Source organism: Triturus cristatus, chromosome 7 (assembly GCF_964204655.1).
Source record: "Triturus cristatus chromosome 7, aTriCri1.1, whole genome shotgun sequence".
NCBI lineage: Eukaryota > Metazoa > Chordata > Amphibia > Caudata > Salamandridae > Triturus > Triturus cristatus.
The window spans coordinates 876502059-876525522 of record NC_140590.1 but is presented as its reverse complement, the minus strand read 5'-3'; positions in this window follow the sequence as shown (position 1 = coordinate 876525522).

Genomic DNA, 23464 nt, shown 5'->3' with positions numbered 1-23464 from the left:
TCCTTTTTCAATGAAGCCTGCTGCTGAGTCTCAACTGGGGTGCCATAGGTTGTGCATACGTACAGGGAACCTTATACACTATAGTTTGTGATACATTTAACATGATCAGGGTGTGTTCCGTGTATTTGAGTGGACTGGATCTGGCCCTGCATTGTCCTCTATCTGCTCCATAACAAAGGATGTGAGTGAGTCCTTTGCGCTAAGGCAGTCTCCCCCAATGGCCCTCGTTTCTGGAATGTCTATCGGCAGAGTTAAATTAAGTGTTTTCATGATCTTAGTCCCAGTCCCATTCTTTTTAGCTAAATCCATTGCACTGGTGTCTGATGGTGCTGAGGCCAGGGATTAAGATACAGGCCTCACCATATTGTGTGCCGGAGCTCAACAGCAAGCTAAGATTTGTATCACAACAGAGCGGAAATCAATCTTTGAGTGAGAGAGTCTTTCTTGTTGACATTGATACTTGTTACTCTTTTTTTTCCACACTCTGATGCTATGTCTCAAAGTGAGGAGGGCCAAGTATGTACTCCTCAAAGCCCACAGGGTTATAGAGACCGTCTCAGAATTAGTTCTCCCTGAACTGACCAGGCTGCCAATATTAGTAGGTTTCAAGGCTGACTTATCTGATTCCATTTTTGATGTGACAAACATCATAGAAGGAAAATACTGCTTCCCCAGAGGGAATGTAGGATGTAGGATCACAGATGTGCTAATTCAATGGCACCATATGTATCAATCTTTCAGTGTGATAAGATGGCTCCATGAGGAAGTTTCTTGTCAATAAGGAACTTATTTTGTGCAGTTGGAGAGACGGTTAAATCTACTCTGACCCCTTGGCTGCAGCGGGTAACTGCAGAGCACCCAAGCAACCTCTTACTTGGCGTCTCCCAGAATGCTGGTCCAGTGTGTGGGTGCTCAAGCAGCCAGCTAGAGCCTGAATGCTCCCTTGAGGGGGCAGGGTAACAGACTCCCAAGGTGTGATGGAAAAAAAACAATCAGCTCTGCTAGATTGCATAGAGCCTCCTGTCAGTATCAATTGGGATTAATTTTACAGGGAGACTCCAAGATCGCTACATTCACCACTGGACAGTCAGGCTTGTCTCTGATGCCTTAGTCCGCTGAAGCACTACCACACCATCACCAACAGTGAAGATGCCCGCTCAGAGTCTCTCCTATCTAGCTTTTGCCCTGTTTCCTCCAACATAGGCCAGTGTCAGCAGTAATCTGACAAGCATAACAATGGGAGTAGTTCAAAGGAAACATCGCATGGTAAGGCTGGTGGAAGCAGTGGTGAAGAGTGGAGGGTGAAAGAGTTTATGCACACAGCCTCTCATCGTCTCTCTTGGCTGTCATCTTGAATTATAGTGCATCCATATTCATGTTTTTAAAAGAATTTCAATGTGTACATATATTATAAAAAGGGAGTTGTGTGGGATCTTAGAGTTAAACAAAATCTCACACACATTGTGTTGAGGTCATGCGTTCTATGGTGACAGTTGGACTGGGGAGTTCGAGCTCTGGATCTGCCTTGGATATGCAGGGATGATTTGAGGAATAAAGTGATATTTTGATTAAAACCCACAATATTTAGCAACTCTTTATTCTATGGACTAATTTTCAAACTTAACATAGCAAGATTAGTTTGCATAGTGATTAGAATGGTTCATCCTTTGTTTCTATATATAATGACCCCTTGAAAGCATCTTTTTACAAATCGGTAAAGGGTAAGTGAGAATCAGTGCATTCACAGCTTACACTTATATTGTCCTGTTGTAGTGTCTTTGTTCTTAATATATCAGCAATTAAAGTTCATTGAACTATTCCATTTCTAATTTCTCCTTAAAAAACATAGAAAATCCTAGATAAGAGATTACACCCATAAAGTCAATAATAATAACTATCGAGGATTATGCATAATTTATTCTAGGTGAATAATGGTAGCATGAGATATAGCTTTCACTTGACAAAGAAAAGTTGATTCACTTATTTTCTGCTTCCTAAAGGGGTATAGTCTTTCTGATAAGGCGTCAGCATCATCTTAGCTTGTGGGAATTCATAGTTCATTTCAAATTAAACGGCTGCTACAACTTGAAATTTTAGGGTTCATAGAGATTCACAGTTTTGCAGTGTCTTGTCTATAGTGAAGGCGTGACAATATTGATACTGGTTTGTCAAAATTAGCTAGACCTACTAGGAACAACTAGAAACTATTGCATAAACGCTTGAAACACATTAATTCCTTCAAATTATGTTGTCTTGGGCAGCTGTGAGGTGTTTCTACCTTTGCTGGATCTCGCAGCTTTACATTTGCCTGTCACTACTCCTGAACTGCAGACTTTACCACAAATAAATTTAGCCCTTGTATATATTGTTTGTCCACAACTGACAACACCCTCTCGTGCAAGACCCAGACATGTGTCCTCATCCTGCTTCTGGAAAATGAGGGGATTACAGAGATTCCTCCATCTCCTACCGATGGACTGCAGGAAAACAATAGTCCACGCACTTATCACATAGCAGTTAGACTACGCTAACAGCTTGTATCTGGGCCTGCCAGCCTACCTGTTCAGGAAACTGCAAACTATACAGAATGCATCCGCTAGGGTGATTAGAAATGTCCAGCTTAGGCATCACATCTCCCTTCACTTACGCTGTCTACACTGGCTGCCAGTAAAAAAAAGAACAGAATTCAAGGCACTGACTCTTGCCTACAGAGCAATCAACAAAGTGGGCCCTCACTATTTACGGAAAAGACTCGGTACATCCCAACAGACAAGGAACTTAAGATCGAATACCCTTCAACTCCTCGTCACCCCCCGCTTTGCTAAAGCCAGACTAGGAGGACGGTCCTTCCCCGTCAGAACCATGACTCTGAGGAATTCCTTGCCTGAACACATCAGAAAGGCCAACTCAGAATTTACCTTCCGGAAATCCTTGAAGACTTGGCTATTTAGTCTCCCTTAGTACCCTGTGGCACTCAACATACTCACCCTCCCCTTCCTGTCTCCGCTGCTAGCGCCGGGACACCCACGTTGGGGGCAGCCGTGCGCTCTACATGCTATGAATAATAATAATAATATTAACTTTCTTTAACCTATGGCCATACTCATCCACAGTCTGAACGAACAGAAAGATGTCACCTAAGTAATAAACATTTTCAATATGTTCATATTGCCAACGGTCTTTTGAGGGCAGGCTTTTTTTACAAAAACAATGGTCCTTAAAAGGAGTCAGTCCTATATTGATGATGTCCAGCCGGTCAATCAATTTAATGAATTAATAAATGCAAAAACCAATAGGAGCACAGCAATACAGTGGGACACAATCCTGCATCCTACACATACACAAAACAATTACATTTGGATAGAAACATTTCAGGCAAGACAAGGGTAGCTTGTGGAAAATACGAATAATTAGGGCAAGCTTGGAAAAAAACCAGCTAGTGCACTTGTTTTATTACATTCGATTAATGTTCATGCTGTTTAAACAAGTCGACAACGTTTCAATCCTTTTAAAACAATACTAGGATCATCAACAGGACGGGTATAATACAAGCCTGAATTTATAGTGCCTGTGGAGAAATGAAATTGTCCTGCAAGAAAAGGAACTATATAAAGCCGAAATTCTACGTCAACTCTCTAATACCGACCATTACTGCAGATTGCCCACCAATCCCTTGAGGGAACTGCAAAGCCTTATTCTACAGATCACTAATGAAGCAAAATCAGAAGGTTTCATAAGCCAAAAGGAATTTCTCTTTCTTAACGTAAAGTCACCACGCATGCCGGTGATATATACACTCCCAAAAGTACATTAAAATTTCACAAGTCACCCTGGACGCCCCATAGTATCTGGGTGCGGCTCTATACTTGAACCTCTAGGCCAATTCGTGATATATTATATAAAGGACTTTGTACCAAAAACTGAATGCTATGTAAGGGATATCATGGCTATGATAAACACCACCAGTTCGACCCAATGTCTGACATGTTGTGTACAATGGAGGTAGAATCCTTGTACACGAACATCCCGCAGTTCTTGGCAATGACCGTTATCCAACAGGTGCTTGACTCTAGGCCTCGCCCTCACACCGTTCCCACTCTCTTCATACTCCAACTACTTGAACTCTGCCTCACAAGGAACTTTTTCTTCTTTGATAATGAATACTACCAGCAGGTCAACGGAACATCAATGGGGGCAGTTTTTGTCCCCAATTTAGCCATTCTTTTCGTGGATTACCTTGAGATGACCATAATCCTCTCCCCCACAAACCCGTTTTTTTCCGGTGTCACATAATGGCGCAGGTACATAGATGAAATATTTTTGATCTGGAACAACAATGAGGACACACTCAACCAATTTCTACACTGGTTAAATAACAATTGCCTAGGACTCAATTTCACCTTGGCCCTTGACAAATCCTCAATCGCTTTCCTAGATCTCACCATTTACCACTCTAACGGTGAACTACTCATGAGGTTATACAGGAAAACCACAGAGCGAAACACACTACTTCGCTACAAAAGCAATCACCCACGAGCACAAAGTGACTCTTTACCATACTCTCAATGTTTACGTATCGGGCATAACAGCTTTACAAAAGAAGATTACTTTCATGAGGCCTCAACCTTATCCACCAAGTAAAAGGCACAGGGTTACCCAAAAATGACTCATACGCAATGCCCAAAAGCGAGCATGGTATTGCCCAAGGGAAATTCTGCTATCCCCCAAAATCAAGTCCAGCACAAGCCGCATAGTTTGCATGACCACATTCTCACCAGTATCAAATCCTATTTGGAAGTCCATCTTAAAACACTGGGCTACCCTGAACGCTGGCAACTTGAATATTGAACGCCCTCTCTTTGCATTTCGCAAAAGCGTAACTTGAAAGACCATCTAGTATGAGCAGCCTTAGCTGACCCCAAGCCGGCTCTAAGTCTTGATGCACACTGGGGTCTTGAACCATTGATTGAACACGACAAATGTGGTAATTGTAATGTTTGAAATTTCACAATTGAAGGCAATGAATTTACTTTTAACAATGCTGTAATTAAATCAAGGTCTTTTTCAAACTGTAATACTTGCAATGTGATCTATCTGATTCAATGCCCTTGCCTTAAAATTTACATTGGCCAAACAATGCAGAAAGTGAAGACCCGGATTGGACAACACCGGAGCAGGGTCCGCTGTAAAACCCAGAATGCGCCTCTGGTAGAACATTTCAGTCTTGCTAGCCACAACGAGGATGACATTAAATGGACAGTTATCAGCATGGTAAAACCGCCACCCAGAGGTGCAGACATTGCACAACTTTTAAACAAAGAGGAACTGAAACTGATTATCCGCACAGGTAGTATCAAGAAGGGATTGAACAGAAATGAAGATTGGACACCCTGCTCTAGGATCCCCTTGCCGTACTATCAATATCTCAAGAACTATTTACTCTAATGTATTTTTGATGCCATCAACTGAATTTGTCTCAACCACACAAACGTGACCATGCCATTACCATTCCATACAGATCTGTTTCCTTATGTTTGCGCTGTGCTGTTTGTGGTTCTAATAACTTATCATGCCCTCCCCTCACAAACATGCCCTTACCAGTAACAATCACTGGTTATCTTTGTCCTACTGTATAACATATATACAACATGCAACTCTGTTTTAACCCACTATAATTATCGGATTCCTGTATTACTTATCAAGTCAACTTCTCATTTTCTAATTATCATCTATCCTCTCTTTTATTTTCATTTTCTATCCCCGAAGCATGCATCATTGCACTATAGTAGCCCTTCAGTGTTTGTTGACTATACCTCTCACTCAATATGGCCGCTGTGACATCACAACTGCTCATGTGTTGCTGAGAGAGCTATATACTCAAGGCTGTAATTGGCCTTCCCAGCCATCGAGCTCCTGATCGGATTCGTCTTTGAATGGTAAGCACGTTTGCATTGCACCCGCACTCCTCTCCTCCAGGGCAGACAGTGCATCGCCACCCAGCCCTCACCACAGTCAAAGCCTATTACTGCATTATCTCTAAGTAAAGACCCATTGTAACAGCTGCAACATAACTTCCCCAAGGTAAGCGGCTCAACTTCCCTGCTGCCGGTCGTTAACAATTTTAATCGACTTTGCCTCTCACCCCATTATTATTCTTTTACCAGGTCCGCCAATTGCAGCCACTTCTAGGCTTCATCCGAGCCTCCCTGGTCTCCGTTACCCCGCCCGTAACATTATGCAAGGTTAGCGCATGCACCCTTACTTTCACCGTCGCCACCCCAACGCTCACTCTCCCCTGCCTTGCTCCACACTTAATTGTGTTATTAATTCCGGCTACCTCACCCGTGCATTCGTAGCTCCGGCTTTTCGTTTACTTCAATTTGCCACCTAAGAGAATCCGTAGGCACAGCGACACGAGATTACCGCATATATTTTCTAGTCGCACGCTGCATTTACTCGGTTTGTGCAGTCCGTCGCACAGAGGCATGTTTGCACTAATTCCAAGCGGAAATGAGATTCACTTGCTGCTTTTTCACGTAGGCACTAGCCCCACCGTGTTATATTATCAGCGCGGTAATGAGATTCACCAGTTGGTCTTTTCACGGAGGCTTTCGCCCCACTACACAAGAGTTTATGAACTCCTGCCCGCGCTCAATAAAAGTTCTGATTTCGCTCAACGTGCACTTGCCTGACATCAGCTTTTCCACCCTAGCATGCTCAGCAGTTTGTACCAGGTTGTTACCTTTATCCTTCCTACTATGCGCCTTTTAATTTCCCTTATTTGCCTTCCTTCCCTATTTTCCATTTTCCCACAGGCACTATAAAATTCAGGCTTGTATTATACCCGTCCTGATGATGATCCTAGTATTGTTTTAAAAGGATCGAAACATTGTCGAATTGTTTAAACAGCATGCACATTAATCCAATGTGATAAAACAAGTGCACTAGCTGTTTTGTTCCAAGCTTGCCCTAATTATTCGTATTTTCCACAAGCTACCCTTGTCTTGCCTGAAATGTTTCTATCCAAATGTAATTGTTTTGTGTATGTGTAGGACGCAGGAGTGTGTCCCACTGTATTGCTATGCTCCTATTTGTTTTTGCATTTATTAATTCATTAAATTGATTGTCCGGCTGGACATCATCAATATTGCACTGACTCAAGTCTATATTAATCACATCATTATTGTGTCTTTTAATGACCATTGTTTTTGTAAAAAACTGACACCCAAGGCCCTTATCTACCTTGTGGGTTCCCTTGTTTGATTTAAAATATCCTATATCTCTATGGCACCCTATTGAAATTCTACAATACCAGTACAGATATATGTTTTCTCTTCATCACCTAGAATTAAATGAAATTTGTAGTATCCCTTATTAATGTAAGTGTGATTTACCAATCTACTACTAGACAGATGGCTAGAGCTTCAAACACTCTTGTGGTGGTGTTCACATCAAGCATAATGTTGGAGTTCGCTTTGCACAAGTCAATACATATTCTCATTTAAAGCCAGAATTCTGAGCGAGTCATGTGGATTTATTGATTCACATATCATGTCTCTCAGCAACAATTACAAGTGTCTCATGATAAATTTCACATCTTCTGAGTCTAGTCAACAAGGCCTATCATGAAATGACATGCCATATATGGAATTTCAAGGTGAAAAAGAGATCAGCTCCTTCAGGGAGATTGGTTCTCAACAGATCTTTCTCTCTCTTTGAGAGTGGGGCGTCAGAGAAGCTCCCATTTCTGGGTGGAGGCTTGCATCAATCTTCTCTGTAATGGCGTTGCAAAAGACATTAATCATGTAAACTTTAATAGAAGGTCAATTATTTTATCAATTTGATGGTATAAATTCTATTTGCGCTAAGATTCCTCTGGTAAGGAATCACTTTCAAGTGCTTCATATTTTGGTTCCTATGGAGTTCAGAGGATGCACCTTTCATAAAGCAATCATTTGTGACTTTCTAGGAAGAGTGACTGAGGAATAATTAGCAATAATTACATTTCCCATTCCTATGAGAGATTGGTTTCTAGCTCCCTATTCGAGTATGCCTTCCGAATTTAAGCTAGTGAGCGTTCTGCAATCCTGCGCTCCAGCCATCAACTCACACCTGCTCCAAGATGTCAAGCATAGCTGAGTTAGTACAATTAACACAATAAGTTTGCCTGTTAGTATTTTTGAGTGAACTCGCCTGTAACTTAGGGCCTGATTTAGATCTTGGAGGATGGGTTACTCCATCACAACGGTGACATATATCCCGTCCACAGAAATAAAAATAACCATAGTATATAATGGGATTTATATTTATGCAGACGGGATATCAGTCACTGTTGTGATGGAGTAACCAGTCTGCCAAGATCCAAATCAGACTCTTAGACTTCAATTCTACTTTTAGAAATATTCCTCTTTTCACACAAATATACCCACTGCAGTTGCAAACAGCATCTTTAGTGTCAGTTAAACATTACGCTTAGAGTGTTTAAAATTTCAAGTAATATGGATATATTTGAAAACAAATGTTATAGTGTTTAATTTAGATCTATCCTACAATAAGACATTTTTTTTATGACCTTCTGTACAGACAAGTATTTTAACCTGTCACCCTCCTAGGCCAACAGGCAGCTAGTCTGTAGCTAGCTTCTCGACTTTTACATTGCATCTTTTATCTTCTTGAAAATGCAATCTCTCCTAAGGTATCTACTTGTGTTTTGGATGCAAGCTCTAGACCTTTGACCTCCTTTGACGTTTCTGCTGAGGGAACTTACTTTGGTAGCAGCAGCTACAATTTAAGAATCATGGATCATTTGTTATCTATCTATCTTTCTATCTATCTATCTATCTATCTATCTATCTATCTATCTATCTATCTATCTATCTATCTATCTATCTATCTATCTATCTATCTATCTATCTATCTATCTATCTATCTATCTATCTCTCTATCTATCGGCCTGTCTGTCAACCTTTGTGGCTGATTTTGACATGATTGCATCATCATTTTGTCAGTAAACCCTAGTAACATTGTCACAAAATCAGATTTTAAATTATTGAATAATTATAAAGTTTTGGTAGTGTTAAAGAGAAGTCCATCTCACATTTCCGTTAACTTTGTAAATTGTTTATTGCATAAATTATTAATTTGTGAATCACAGAAACTACACAAACAAGGTAATCCCGCAAACACCAACAAGGGAGGGTAGATTACCTAAAGAAAGGCAGGACCCAATTTATACTTTATTCCACACTTGGATTTTTGTACAAATCACATGACTACATTCTCACCAAAAGTACACACAGATGCCGAGCTATCCTCATAAGAAGTTGTAGATGGGCTTTACTATTAACAAAAATGCAAATATTTTCGGATGAGCAAGCTTGTGAGTCATTTCATGTCTTCAGTGCAAGAGCACAATACGTCTAAGCATTGTAGCTTGTATATCTCATCGACAGTAGTAAACAAACCATGGTTTCAGGTCAGTTGGATTCACACTGGCATATGGCAACGTGTGTTTAACTTTACAACACTTTTATATTTTGCCTGAATATATTTTCCCATCCCTGAATCTTTCAGTACTTGAGAAACTTCAAAAAATACTGCAGTTATTGAAATTCTATTTAACTCAGGCATGATATTTCTGATGTGTCGCTCATTATTATGTAAGCAGTGGGACAGATGTTTTTTAAGGTGTTAAAAATATCATATTATTCTGAGCAACACACACATGCACATTTCTAATGCTGGGGTGCTTTATTTTTTTGAGAAATAATGTTGTTTTGCTAGTATCAATGCAAGGAGAATGGAGCGCGTGTTGACCTTTTTAGTCATTAATTGGAACAAATAACCCCAGAAGTTACACCCCCTGTCTGGCGATGTAGATTGTTTCTGCCGCTTTCCCTGAGGTCAAGAACATCCCACATCATATGGTAAAATTCTGAACCAGGGTTTGAGCATCTGAGGTAAGTGGCAGGTAACCCCGGGTATATTCTGTTCATTCTCTTGGGAGTTAAGTAGTCCCAGTGCACGGGGTATAACTGAATTAGGTGAAATATTGCATTCCTTGAGGTTTTGGGGGCATTTTGTAACATTCGTCCTCATTCTTCCTTTGCAATACCACTTTTTCTATCAGTCTCCCACAAAAGTTTCAGGTCACCCAGGTTGCCTTTCACCTAAGGAATCAATGCTTTATACATCAGTGTGAGTGCTATGACAGTCCTGCTAGTGGAGCATATTGTTTGAGGACCCCTGTGCCCAGACGGTTCCACCATCCCTCACACCCACATTGCCGGTGCAGCTTTCTGCACCATCCCGTAAAGCGGGAAGTGACCCTCAGAGATGTCATATTTTTCTCTCAGTTTGTCAAAACTTTTGAGGGATCCCTCCATGTATAAGCCTGCCATGTCTTCCCCTCCCAGTTCTATTCAGTTCCCCAGCACCTGCCCTGTTGAGGGCATATAGGCTTTGCAAAGGGAAGCCTCCACCATACGGTATCTTGGTGCGTGTTTGAAGGAGGGTTCTGTTCAACAATAATGGAGTGCATGGAGCAACATGTCTTCTCCCTTGACGTTGCTTTGAGGCTTCAGTAAATTTTCAAGAACCTCCAAAAGGTTTTGGATTGTCAGAGTGCACAGCATCCCTGTTCAAGATAGAAGTCTTCACTTACAGAGTGACCTACTGCAACATAGCAACCAGACAGCTGCAAAATATCCAAAGATGGGGGCATATTATCAAGCACAGCGTTAAAATTATCGCCGCTTTAGCGGCAGAAAACTGCCGCTAAAGTGGCGATAATGAGCTTGATAATATGCCCTTGAGAATTCCCATAGAAGCCCATCTTGACACCAGAACATGGGCTTCTATAGGCGATAATTTTAACGCTGTTTCTTGATAATATGCCCCCTAGTCAGTGTCTGCCCATCCCCTAAATGAAATCTTTAAGTATGGAGTCCATCTCGCGAAACAACTGACTACTGATCCTGACTGAAAGAGTAGAAAGGTATTTGGGCAAGATAATTATTTTCATGAATGCTACCCGGCCAGGGACAGGGACAGCCAGTGGCAATGTTTCCCAATAAGTTACACTGCTTCTCGTGGCTCCTATGGCTTGCCCAATATTCTCCTGCACTAAAGCCTTCTCTGTTCTGTATATTTGGTAATGTTTGGTAAATTCAACATTTTCTACCCACATTGATTCTTAGAAGATGCCCAATTGAAATTTTTCTGGCACTGTGTATTCATCTCCTGACATTGCAAAATTCTGTATTCTTTTCAGACTTCACATTAATGTCCAGACTTATTTGCTAATCCAATACAGTGATTTATCCCTTTTTACTGGTAAATCTCCTTCAGTATGTTTTTGAGTCTGCACTAACAACGTTTGAGGTATATGCTAATTAGTTTAATCTTTTTTTGTTTTTGTGTTTTCTTTTCATGTTGCATGATGATCCTGGATACATCACATTCTATAGGAATGCAACTTCGACAAATGAATTTGTGGGCTGATATGATTTATCACGATGCACACAATGTACTTTCATTTTTGGTAATGCTTAGACCACATAGTTTTATCTGCCAGTAGTAACACATGTATATATGCTGTATATACATTTTGTGTACAGCACCAATGCAGAACCTTCACAAATTTCACTATTGGTAATGGTAATGGTAAAAGTATTTCTAAAGCGCTAACATTCATTCCAAAAGGATATTATGGCGCTAAAATTAAACAATGTAAAGAGAGCTGACACAGGTCGATGAAAATTTTAATGAGTGTTAGGGAACAACGCGGTTTTGAGTTTTTTTCTAAAAGTAAGGTAGCCGTCGGTAAGTCTTAAATCTGTCGGTAAATTATTCCACAGGTTTGCAGCTAAATGTGAGAAGGCACCTTGACTGCGTTGTTTTTGGAGCACCTAAAATATGATATGATATGATGATATGTTGAAAAGAAATGTATACAGTGAATAAAATTATTGTTTCAAAATCACAATACTTTGCCTAGGAGGTTTCGGGTAAAATTTCTCCCAAAGGGAACCATTGTATTTCTTCTGCTGCAGTTGTGGCCAGAGCATGTAAGAGTAGTGGAGCGGGGCGGGGCCCCGGGAGTCTACAGACAACGAGGGAAAATAAAAATTAAAAAAAAGAAAAACACCCACCTTACGCTCGCTGCATTGACGACTCAGTGATGCAGCAAGCTCAGGGTAAGTTTTTCTTTTTTTTAATGTTATTTTTCCTCGTCGTTGTCTGTTGACTTCCCCCGCTCCATTGCCCACCGTTCTTACAAGCGCCGGCCACCACTGTTCTGCAGTACTCCAGGTAGCTCACTCATTTGTATGACTCAGTGACTTGTTTTTGTAAGTCTCCTGAACAAGGCAGCATAGCAGCTAATAACTACTTATTCTTAGTGACTCTTGCGGTCATTATGATATGATATGATGATATGTTGAAAAGAAATGTATACAATGAATAAAATTATTGTTTCAAAATCACAATACTTTGCCTAGGAGGTTTGGGTTAAAATCTGTCCCAAAGGGAACCATTATCTTTCCTCTCCTGCAGTCATGACCAGAGCATGTAAGAGTGGTGGGCGGGGCGGGGCCGTGGGAGTCGACGGACGACGACGAGGGAAAATAAAATTTGAAATAATAAACACCTTACGCTCGCTGCATTGAAGACTCAGTGATGCAGCAAGCGCAGGGTAAGTGTTTTTCTTTTTTTATGTTATTGTCCCTCATCGTTGTCTGTCGACTCCACCCCCACTCAACCGCCCATCGTTCTTACTTGCACTGGCTGCCACTGTAGGTAGCTCACTCTTTTGTACAACTCAGTGACCTGTTTTTGTAAGTCACCCAAAACATGGCAGCATAGTAGCTAATGATTACTTATTCCTAGTGACTTAGTGACTCTTAAAGGCATTTTCCTCCCCAGCTTGGATTCCAGGGATGTGACACTAACATTGCATCCAACTTCTTAATCCTCCAGCTGTGCTTTATCAAGGGTAATTTGGGAAATTAGCAGATGATTGGTATGTGTGAGTCTTAAGAGGAACGAGTCCCAGCCCCCAGATATTTAGCTCTTGTATGTCCACCCATGGTAGATCAGTTATGTGGTGCCTATGCTTGCCATGCTGTGATCACAGCACTCCGATGGGTCTCCTGGGTAGCAGCAAAAAGTTCTGATTATTCTGGCCACAGATGGCACCATTCTACACTCAGTTGATTTTCTTTGGCCCATGGGCTCCAGTCACATATGTGCTGTGATCTCTCCTCTACTGCTGAGGACCAGGAGATGTGCTGCATCTCCACTCCTATCTGCAATTTTCCTCTATGTACTGATAACAAAGGGTAGACACACTCTCCCGCGTACACAGCCATGTCACCTGTGCTCAGGTTCCATGCCCCCTCTGTTCCCACGAGGGGGAGGAAGAAAAGGAGGCTAGGAGGATGCCACTGTCATTTCCTCAGAAGGAGAGGCAGTGGGGGTGCTCTGACATCCCAATTTCTTCTGTGCCAGTGACTCACTCCGTTCCCTCTAAAGGTAAGGAGGGCACCTTCTCACTTCCCCTAGCAGTTTTAGCTGCTCATTCTCTTGTGCTGCTTCAGCAGGATCGCGGCTGCCTCTCCTCCGAAGTGCTCATCCTGGCCACGCCACTAGTGTTATTTGATTGATAACCATAGAAAACACGCTCTTGTGGGGCCATCAGAACATGCAGCATATTGACATAAATCATGCAGGTGTTGTTCCAGCTTTACATCTAGTATGCTGCCATCAATACATTTGTATTTTGCAAAAGGCTTACAACATTTGAATGAAAGTTGCAAAAGTAACATCTTCATGTCAATGCCAACATACTCCAAAAGGTTACCAAAGACACCCAGATGTGTTCAGAACAGACCTGAATGTTGTGGAAGGCCATTCATTTGATTTTCATTGATTCTGCTTCCCTGTCCAGCCATTAGAGCCCGGTATCTTCTTGCATCTTGATTTGCTCACTTTTCTAAGCATTAGCGGGACTGCTGAAATAGCCCAGCAACTCCCTTTGGGACTTCTTAATCTTAACTGTGTGGAAATGAAATATATCTCTATTTGTGAACAGCAAGGCCGAGGCTGCTGCTTGTGGCTTGGCACGTAACAGAGCAGAGGATCGCATTTCAATCTCAGCCATAACATTTTACATTCATGAAGACAGCCCAGCAACAGAGTATCTTTGATATTATCAGGCTGAGATAGCATTACTTCAGTTATTCAAAATAAAAATTATTGTGACATAGGGACACCTGCCAATGCGAATGATGCATCTACAAAGAGGAGGAAAAAAGGATGTCTTCTGTCCCATCAGAGAAAATTGATTGCTGCAACTTATTATCTTCTACTAGACCACACATGCACATTACTCTGCAGTGACGCTGTGCACAAGCTGGTTTTCAAATAAATTTTCCTGCTTTGTAAAAACTGCTCTCTTTAACAGCACGGCTTTACACTAGCCGCAGAAGAGCTTATTCAGTGACCCCTTCAAATTCTGAGCAATCATTAGTATTTCAATTCACATTATGAAAAGTTGCTTCAGCTGGATTCCAGACATACATCGGCAAAGCCAATAGGTCTCGTCCATGGGTGAGCTTTTGGCAATCGGGTGGAAGTGGCTAACACGGGTAGGGAGGAAGAAACAGAGACGAAGGGGAGAAGGAACAGGGAGGGAGGGTTAGGGGGATAAGAAACAGGGACTGGAGGGTGGAGGGAGGGAAAACAGGGACGAAAGGGCAGGTGGAAGCGAAGAAGAAAAAGGGAGCAGTTGGGGATAAATTAAATAAGCAACAACGAGGCAGGGTGCCCCAGGTTAAATAAAATAAAAAAAAACATGCTTTGTTTTGTTATGACAGGTGGGTCAACACAGACAGTGGGAGGAGGACTGGAGGGCGCAAGCAACCTAACAAACAGAGAGAGGGGCGGAAGAATCATCAAGGGTTGTGAGCAAAGAGAGAAGCAACACAACGTGTGAGATGATGGGATGGAGAAGGTACAACATGGGAGGGGAGCGGGAACATAGGGGCAATGGCAACAATGTAGGGGACGGGGAGGAACAAAAGTTGTTTTGGCAAGCAACATGCACAAGAAACTTAAAGAAAAGCTGAAAGAGCTTGCTGTAGAAGTAACACAATGAAACAAGGAAGTCAATCAATCAATCAGGGAATTGTGAAGTGCGCAACTCACCTGTGAGGGTCTCAAGGTGCTGGGGTGGGGGGCAGCTCCTGTCAGTCGAAGAGCCAGGTCTTGAGGGTCTTCCTGAAGAATTGAAGAGTGGGTACGTGTCTGATGTTGATCGGGAGCTTATTCCAGGTCTTTGCTGTGACATAGGAGAAGGCTCTTCCACCTGCTCTGTTTCTGCGGATGTGTGGGGTTTCGGCCAAGGCGAGGTTGGCAGATTGGAGGTTTCTCTTGGGTACGTGGAAGGTGATTCTTTTGTTGAGATATTGGGGTCTGATGTTGGGGAGGCATTTGTATTAGTTGGTGAGTATCTTGAAAGTTACTCTCTTCTCGACAGGGAGCCAGTGGAGGTCTTGCAGGTGTGGGTTGATGTGTTCGTTTCGGAGGATGATGAGGACGAGTCTGGCTGCGGTGTTCTGTATGGTCTGGAGCTTGCAGAGCAGGGATTTGTTGATCCCGGTGTAGAGGGCATTTCCGTAGTCTAATCTTCTGGATATGAGTGCGTGGGTGACGGCCTTTCTTTATTTGGATGGGATCCATTTGAAGGTCTTGCGAAGGATGTTGAGGGTGTTGAAGCAGGTGGAGGCGACGGTGTTGACCTGTCGAGTCATGGAGAGGGAGGAGTCGAGTATGATGCCGAGATTCCAGGCATGGTCCATGGGTGCGGGAGGGCTGCCGAGGGCAGTGGGCAACCAGGTGTTGTCCCATGCAGAAGGAGAGGGTCCAAGGACGAGGACTTCTGTCTTCTCCGAGTTGAGCTTCAGGAAGCTGCTCCTCATCCAGGTTGTGAGGTCCATCATTCCTTCCTGGAAGCTGAGTCTGGAGGTGAGGGGGTCTTTGCTGAGGGAGAGGATGAGCTGGGTGCCATTGGCGTAGGATACTATGCTGAGTCCATGCTGTCTGATGATGGCAGCGAGGGGGCCATGTAGATGTTGAAGAGCGTGGGACTGAGCGATGATTCTTGGGGTACCCCGCAGCTGATCTCTGTGGGTTTGGAGAGAAAGGGAGGAAGTCTGATTCTTTGGTGCTGCCAGTGAGGAAGGAGCAGAGCCAGTCGAGGGCAGTCCCCTGTATGCCAGCGTTGTGGAGTCTGGTGGCTAGAGTGCAGTGGAGGATGGTGTCGATGGCTGCAGAGAGGTCAAGCAGGATCAGGGCTGCGGTGTGTCCTTGGTCGAGGAGCATGCGGATGTTGTCTGTGGTGGCGAGTAGGGCAGTATCGGTGCTGTGGTTGCTGCAGAATCCGGATTGGGAGGGGTCGAGGATGGAGTTCTCTTCTATGAATTTCGTTAGTTGGATGTGATGATCTTTTCTGTGACTTTGGCTGCAAAGTGTGGGAGATAGATACATCTGTAGTTATCGAGGTCCTTTGGATCTGCTGAGGGCTTCTTGAGGAGGGGCTTGACTACTGCACATTTCCAGTTGTCAGGGAATGTGCCGGCTTCAAGGGTGGTGTTGATGGTGTATCGTAGCTCCAGTCCAATGGCGGCGGCAGCTCTGTGGAAGATGTGCGGACTGCAGGGTTCCTTGGGAACTCCTGAGTGAATGCCTTTCATGGTCGATGCGGTGTCTTCGGTGGTGACTGGGGACCAGGAGGAGATGGTAGGCTGACTTTCGTTGCTGGGGGGCGGAGTGGGTTTGGTGTCCTGTGTTTGTTTGTCAAAGTTGTCGTAGAGGAATCTTCTTTTCAGGTGGAAGTAAGAGTCGAGTTTGTTGCAGAGGATCTGGGAGGGTGTGATGTCCGTGGCTTCACTGGCCGGCTTAGTGAATTCCTGGATGATGTTGAAGAGTTCCTTGGAGTTGCTGGTGTTGGCGTGGATTTTGTTATGGATGAAGGTTCTCTTTGTGGATCTGATGAGTTGGTGGTATTCTGTCATGGCGTTCTTGTAAGTGGAGTGGTCTTCCGAAGTTTTTCTATTTCTCCAGTTCTTCTCGAGATGTCTACAGGTCCATCTGGCTTCTTGGAGGTCATTGGTAATACTTGGGAAAGACTGCAGGAAAGGGGCAAACACATGAAAAGGAAGTAAAGCTGGCTAAAGCTGACCAAGGAGAAGCAAGGACTTGACAGTTACGATGAAGCCAACCAAGGTGAGCAATGGGCAAGCTCTAAGCCCTCTGTCAGCTAACATAATGTCTCACTAACAACAGTGCAGGCATTGTCTCAGGTGAGACCTAAAGAGTCGTTCCCCACATGTAAGAAGTGGAAAGATAAGATAATCCAACATAAAGGATATTAAACAAGCTATTCACCAAAGAAGGAAAGAAACAAAAAGAGGAAGGAAAGGAAGCAATGGCATACTATAACAAGGAATCAAATAATATTGATTAAATAAAGTCACCTTCCACACAGCGGAGTAGAAATGTAGGTTTATTAAAGATCTCTTTATAAACGATCCACCTGGGAGAGGCTCTGCACTGTAACTGCCCTTGCACAGGAACCAAGTGCAGAACATCAGACCGAGACATATAATATAACACATCTCCCTTCTCACGTGTAAATGCGAATAAAACATCTGTAATATTGAAAATAAACACATATTGTAGTAAACAGTAAAAGAATTTCAATTACATTACACTATATATCAACTATAAAGTATAAGAAACAGCAACAACAACAAAATTCCATCCTTTCAACACTCTCACCAGCTCACCAACTTGGAAACTCTCCAACCACCTCGTCATCCTCAGGAACTCTTTTTCTCACTACACCTTTGGACAACAAAGCTCACGGATTGCGACCACGTATCAATGCAAATGGGGATTTGCCCGTCACTACATGTGGGGTTGTCCGGTATGACCATACCAACCCATGTACCGCCTTTCTCCAATCCATACCAGAATCCAACGCCAACTGTACACCATCCTTTAACATCCTGTTCCACCTTTCCATTAAACCATTGTTTTGTGGGTAGTCCACAGAAGAACACACATACTCAATGTCATACTTTTCTAAGAAACTCTTTATGACTTCAGACACAAATTGAACACCATTGTCAGTGACAATGACTTCTGTCATCCCCTCTCTTTCCTACAACTCACTTAGAAATTCAACCAACACCTCCGTAGTGATACAATCAGTGAGCTTGACCTCCGGGCACCGCGTATAGTAATCCAAACCTGCTATGGTGAATTTAGACTGGCTACCTGACAAATTCATTCGTCCAGTAAAATTAATAGCTATTTTTTTCCCATGCACCATCAGACTTATTAGATGTTACAGCAGTGCAAGTGACTAACTTTTGCAATTTATTGCTCCATGCACACAGCACAGTTTCTAATGTAGTGCTCAACATCCCGGTCAAGTCGAGGCCACCAGTACTGTGCATGAAAATGTCTTTTACTCGCACTAATTCTGATATGTCCCTCATGTGCCAGTTTAAGAGCACTGTTTCACGGCTTATCCGGTACCACAATAACTCCCCTCTCAACAACACACCATCCATAACTGAAAGTTCAAACTCAACCTGATGGAAAAACTCTGCCCCACACTGAACTTTTCCTTTCACAGTCCAACCCTCAACAAGATATTTAATTACCTCACTCAACACCTCCTCCTCATTTAACGCATTTGTTCAGTGCTCATAGGATATCCTTCCTTCTACAGCCAACATCACTAGGGCAACCATGCAATCTTCCCCTTCATCTACCTCCTTTCCAAACCCAGCAAAAGGCAACCTCAACAAGCAATCAGAGACTAATCCTATTTTCCATGGGACATACTCCATCCTGTAATTAAACTCCATGAATTTCATCACCCATTGGGCAATCCTTGGAGAGACCCCCCTGTAGAGAACAATTCCAACAATAGCCTGTGATCAGTCCTGATCACAAACTTCATTTCCCACACATACTTCCTGAAATAACTCACTCCCACAAACAGGCTTAAACCTCCTTCTCAATAGTAGAGTTCTTCTTTTTTGCCAATCTTAGAGGTTTGGAGGCATATGCAATGACCACATCAACACCATTTCAATTTTGTAGTATCACTGCTCCAAAACCCACATTACTGGAATCAGTATTCATGATGATAGTGTCATTAACATGAAATGGTTTGAGAGCAGGTGCCACTGCAATATCACATTTTAATGTGCAAAACTTTCTCACACTCCTCACTCCACATGAACACCCTTCCCTTTAACATGAGTTCTCGCATACACCTCGTCTTGTCAGTAAAATTGGGAAGTAATTTAGAAAAATATTCGGCCAGACCAAGAAACAACCACAGTTGGTCCTCATTGCTTGTGCAAGGTGCTTTTTTAATAGCTGTAATCAATTAAAATTTGGGAGAAATACCGTTTTTATCTAACCAGTGTGCCAAATTTTTCACCCCACTTGAACAGATCTTACACTTTTCCTTCTGGATAGTCAACCCTTTGTCAGCCAACACTTGTAACACTGTTCTGAGTGCTTTATCTTGTTCAACCACATCTTTCCCGAACACCAGTATGTCATCTTGGAAATATGTGACCTGAGACAATCCTTTCAACAAATGATGGATGGTATGCTACAAAACAGCAGCTGCGGGTGCCAGCCCAAATGGCAATCGCTTATACCTGTGTGCCCCTTCCAGTGTAATAAATAAAGTCAAATGAGGTGACTCTGTGGGTAACACAATCTAGTGGTATGCTGATGACAAGTCCAGAGTCATAAACACCGAAGCTCCCTTGATGGTTGACATCATTTCATTATTATATGGCAAGGGGTGCCGGTCTACCCAAATGGCCACATTTAATTCCCTCAGATCCACACACAAATGCAGATCACCATTGCTCTTCTTGGCTATCATTACTAGGGCCACCCATTCTTATGCCTCAATCTCTTCTATAATGTCCTTGTTGCACAAGTCTTCCAATTCCAGATGCAATGGCTCCCTCATAATTAACGAGACCACACGAGGCTTGTGGACTTTGGGCACCACTCCCTCTTTAACAAACATTTTGTGCATGAAAGCCTTCAACAACTCTAACTTTTCACAGAACATACTAGTGAACTCTTTTTATAACGAAACACAAGATGCACTACCAGTCACATTTACAGCTGACTGGGCTCCTAGGACCTGTTCAGGATGATTTGGATCCAATCCTTTGCCCAAATCTCTTTGTTGCAGCCACCCTAACAAAGACGTACCATCTTTTGCAGAATGAATCTTTGAGGGTACCTCCACCCCTTGAAATTCAATATGAGCCTCAATAAAACCCATTAAATCTATGGACTTATTCTCATTCACCACCAGCTTGATGCCAGGTGGATTTACAGTATGTCCGGGAAATGTCGACAAGTGTTCTTCACTTATCAGAGTATATCTTGCACCCCAATCTGCCATAAAATGTATGGTTTCACCATCCACTTTAATCACATAAAAAGGATATCGTCACTTACATTTCCTACTGGTACAACCTGAAATATAATCCCATGACAACCTTCATCTTCATCAATATCATGTTCCACCAAACTAATTGGTGTCTTGACATATTACTGGAGCTTATACACTCTCCATTTCACTGGTGTTAAATGGAGAGCAAGTTTGATGTTTGGGTGGATTTTTGGTGGGGAATTAGCAAGGATGGTTGTATGTTTCTCCTTATATCAGGTGGCATGTATAAATAAGTATTATCCTTTGAGTTTCACTAATAATATTAGGTCATGAAAAATTCAACCCAGTTCCACTACAGGGTGAAATTTACTTATTTAAAATGGAGAAAGAAGAAAACAAATACTTGTTACCGAACTTTCCACTTTTATCAGGAAGCGTTAAAACTTGGTCATTGTGCAGCAACCTGGACACTGTTTCACTAGTCAGCAGTTTGGTGAGCATCAATGCTTCCTCCTTATCCTAAATGGCTCCCACATCGACGTCCAGATGCTGCCTCATGGAAGCCAAATCCGAAGCGTACTCCAATATACCAGGCACGTCTCGTTACAATAATAGGCCCTTCCTCGCACATGAACTCGCACATAACCCAACAGTTACTCCACAGGCTCTTCCTCGCACTTAGGTTTGTGCATTGCCTGAAATATATGTATTAATATTATAGAGCCATACACGGATTTACAAAAGACACACAATTGATGGTCGGAATGCAGAACAAATCAAAACATTCACCCCCAGTCAAGAGATCTGGGTTAAGTCCATCATTCTTTTGCTCACCTTGCCATCCCAGTTTAGACCTGGCTATATGCAAATCAGTCTTGACCCTGTGCCTCATGGGAACAGTCCAGCCCAAACTGCCAAGCCAGGTCCTCCCTGGACCGGAAACAAGCATCCTAGGACCGGTTTCGGGGTTTCACCCCTCTTCAGCCAGGATAGTTTAATTTCAGTGGCACAGTGAGCCCAGGACTCACATCTGAGCATACCTGGTGCACTCAGGGCGAAAAAGCAAAAGACACACAATTGATGGACGGAATGCAGAACAAATCAAAACATTTACCCCCAGTCAAGATATCTGGGTTAAATCCATCATTCTTTTGCTCACCATCCCACCCCAGTTTAGACCTGGCTATATGCAAATCAGTCTTGACCCTGTGCCTCATGGGAACAGTCCAGCCCGAACTGCCAAGCCAGGTCCTCCCTGGACCGGAAACAAGCATCCTAGGACCGGTTTCGGGGTTTCACCCCTCTTCAGCCAGGATAGCTTGATTCCAGTGGCACAGTGAGCCCAGGACTCATGTCTGAGCATACCTGGCGCACTCAGGGCGAAAAAGCAAAAGACACACAATTGATGGACGGAATGCAGAACAAATCAAAACATTCACCCCCAGTCAAGAGATCTGGGTTAAATCCATCATTCTTTTGCTCGCCATGCCACCCCAGTTTAGACCTGGCTATATGCAAATCAGTCTTGACCCTGTGCCTCATGAGAACAGTCCAGCCCGAACTGCCAAGCCAGGTCCTCCCTGGACCGGAAACAAGCATCCTGGGACCAGTTTCGGGGTTTCACCCCTCTTCAGTCAGGATAGCTTGATTCCAGTGGCACAGTGAGACCAGGACTCACGTCTGAGCATACCTGGCGCACTAAGGGCGAGAAAGCAAAAGACACACAATTGATGGACGGAACGCAGAACAAATCAAAACATTCACCCCCAGTCAAGAGATCTGGGTTAAATCCATCATTCTTTTGCTCACCATGCCACCCCAGTTTAGACCTGGCTATATGCAAATCAGTCTTGACCCTGTGCCTCATGGAAACAGTCCAGCCCGAACTGCCAAGCCAGGTCATCCCTGGACTGGAAACAAGCATCCTAGGACCGGTTTAGGGTTTTCACCCCTCTTAAGCCAGGATAGCTTGATTCTAGTGGCACAGTGAGCCCAGTACTCACGTCTGAGCATACCTGGGGCACTCAGGGCGAGAAAGCAAAAGACACACAATTGATGGACGGAATGCAGAACAAATCAAAATATTCACCCCCAGTCAAGAGATCTGGGTTAAATCCATCATTCTTTTGCTCACCATGCCACCCCAGTTTAGACCTGGCTATATGCAAATCAGTCTTGGCCCGGAGCCTCATGGGAACAGTCCAGCCCGAACTGCCAAGCCAGGTCCTCCCTGGACTGGAAACAAGCATCCAAGGACCAGTTTCGGGGTTTCACCCCTCTTCAGCCAGGATAGCTTGATTCCAGTGGCACAGTGAGCCCAGGATTCACGTCTGAGCATACCTGGCGCACTCAGGGCGAGAAAGTTAAAGACACACAATTGATGGACGGAATGCAGAACAAATCAAAACATTCACCCCCAGGCAAGAGATCTGGGTTAAATCCATCATTCTTTTGCTCACCATGCCACCCCAGTTTAGACCTGACTATATGCAAATCAGTCTTGACCCTGTGCCTCATGGGAACAGTCCAGCCCAAACTGCCATGCCAGGTCCTCCCTGGACCGGAAACAAGCATCCTAGGACCGGTTTTGGGGTTTCACCCCTCTTCAGCCAGGATAGCTTGATTCCAGTGGCACAGTGAGCCCAGGACTCACGTCTGAGCATACCTGGTGCACTCAGGGCGAGAAAGCAAAAGACACACAATTGATGGACGGAATGCAGAACAAATCAAAACATTCACCCCCAGTCAAGAGATCTGGGTTAAATCCATCATTCTTTTGCTCACCATGCCACCCCAGTTTAGACCTGGCTATATACAAATCAGTCTTGACCCTGTGCCTCAAGGGAACAGTTCAGCCAGAACTGCCAAGCCAGGTCCTCCCTGGACTGGAAACAAGCATCCTAGGACCGGTTTCAGGGTGTCACCCCTCTTCAGCCAGGATAGCTTGATTCC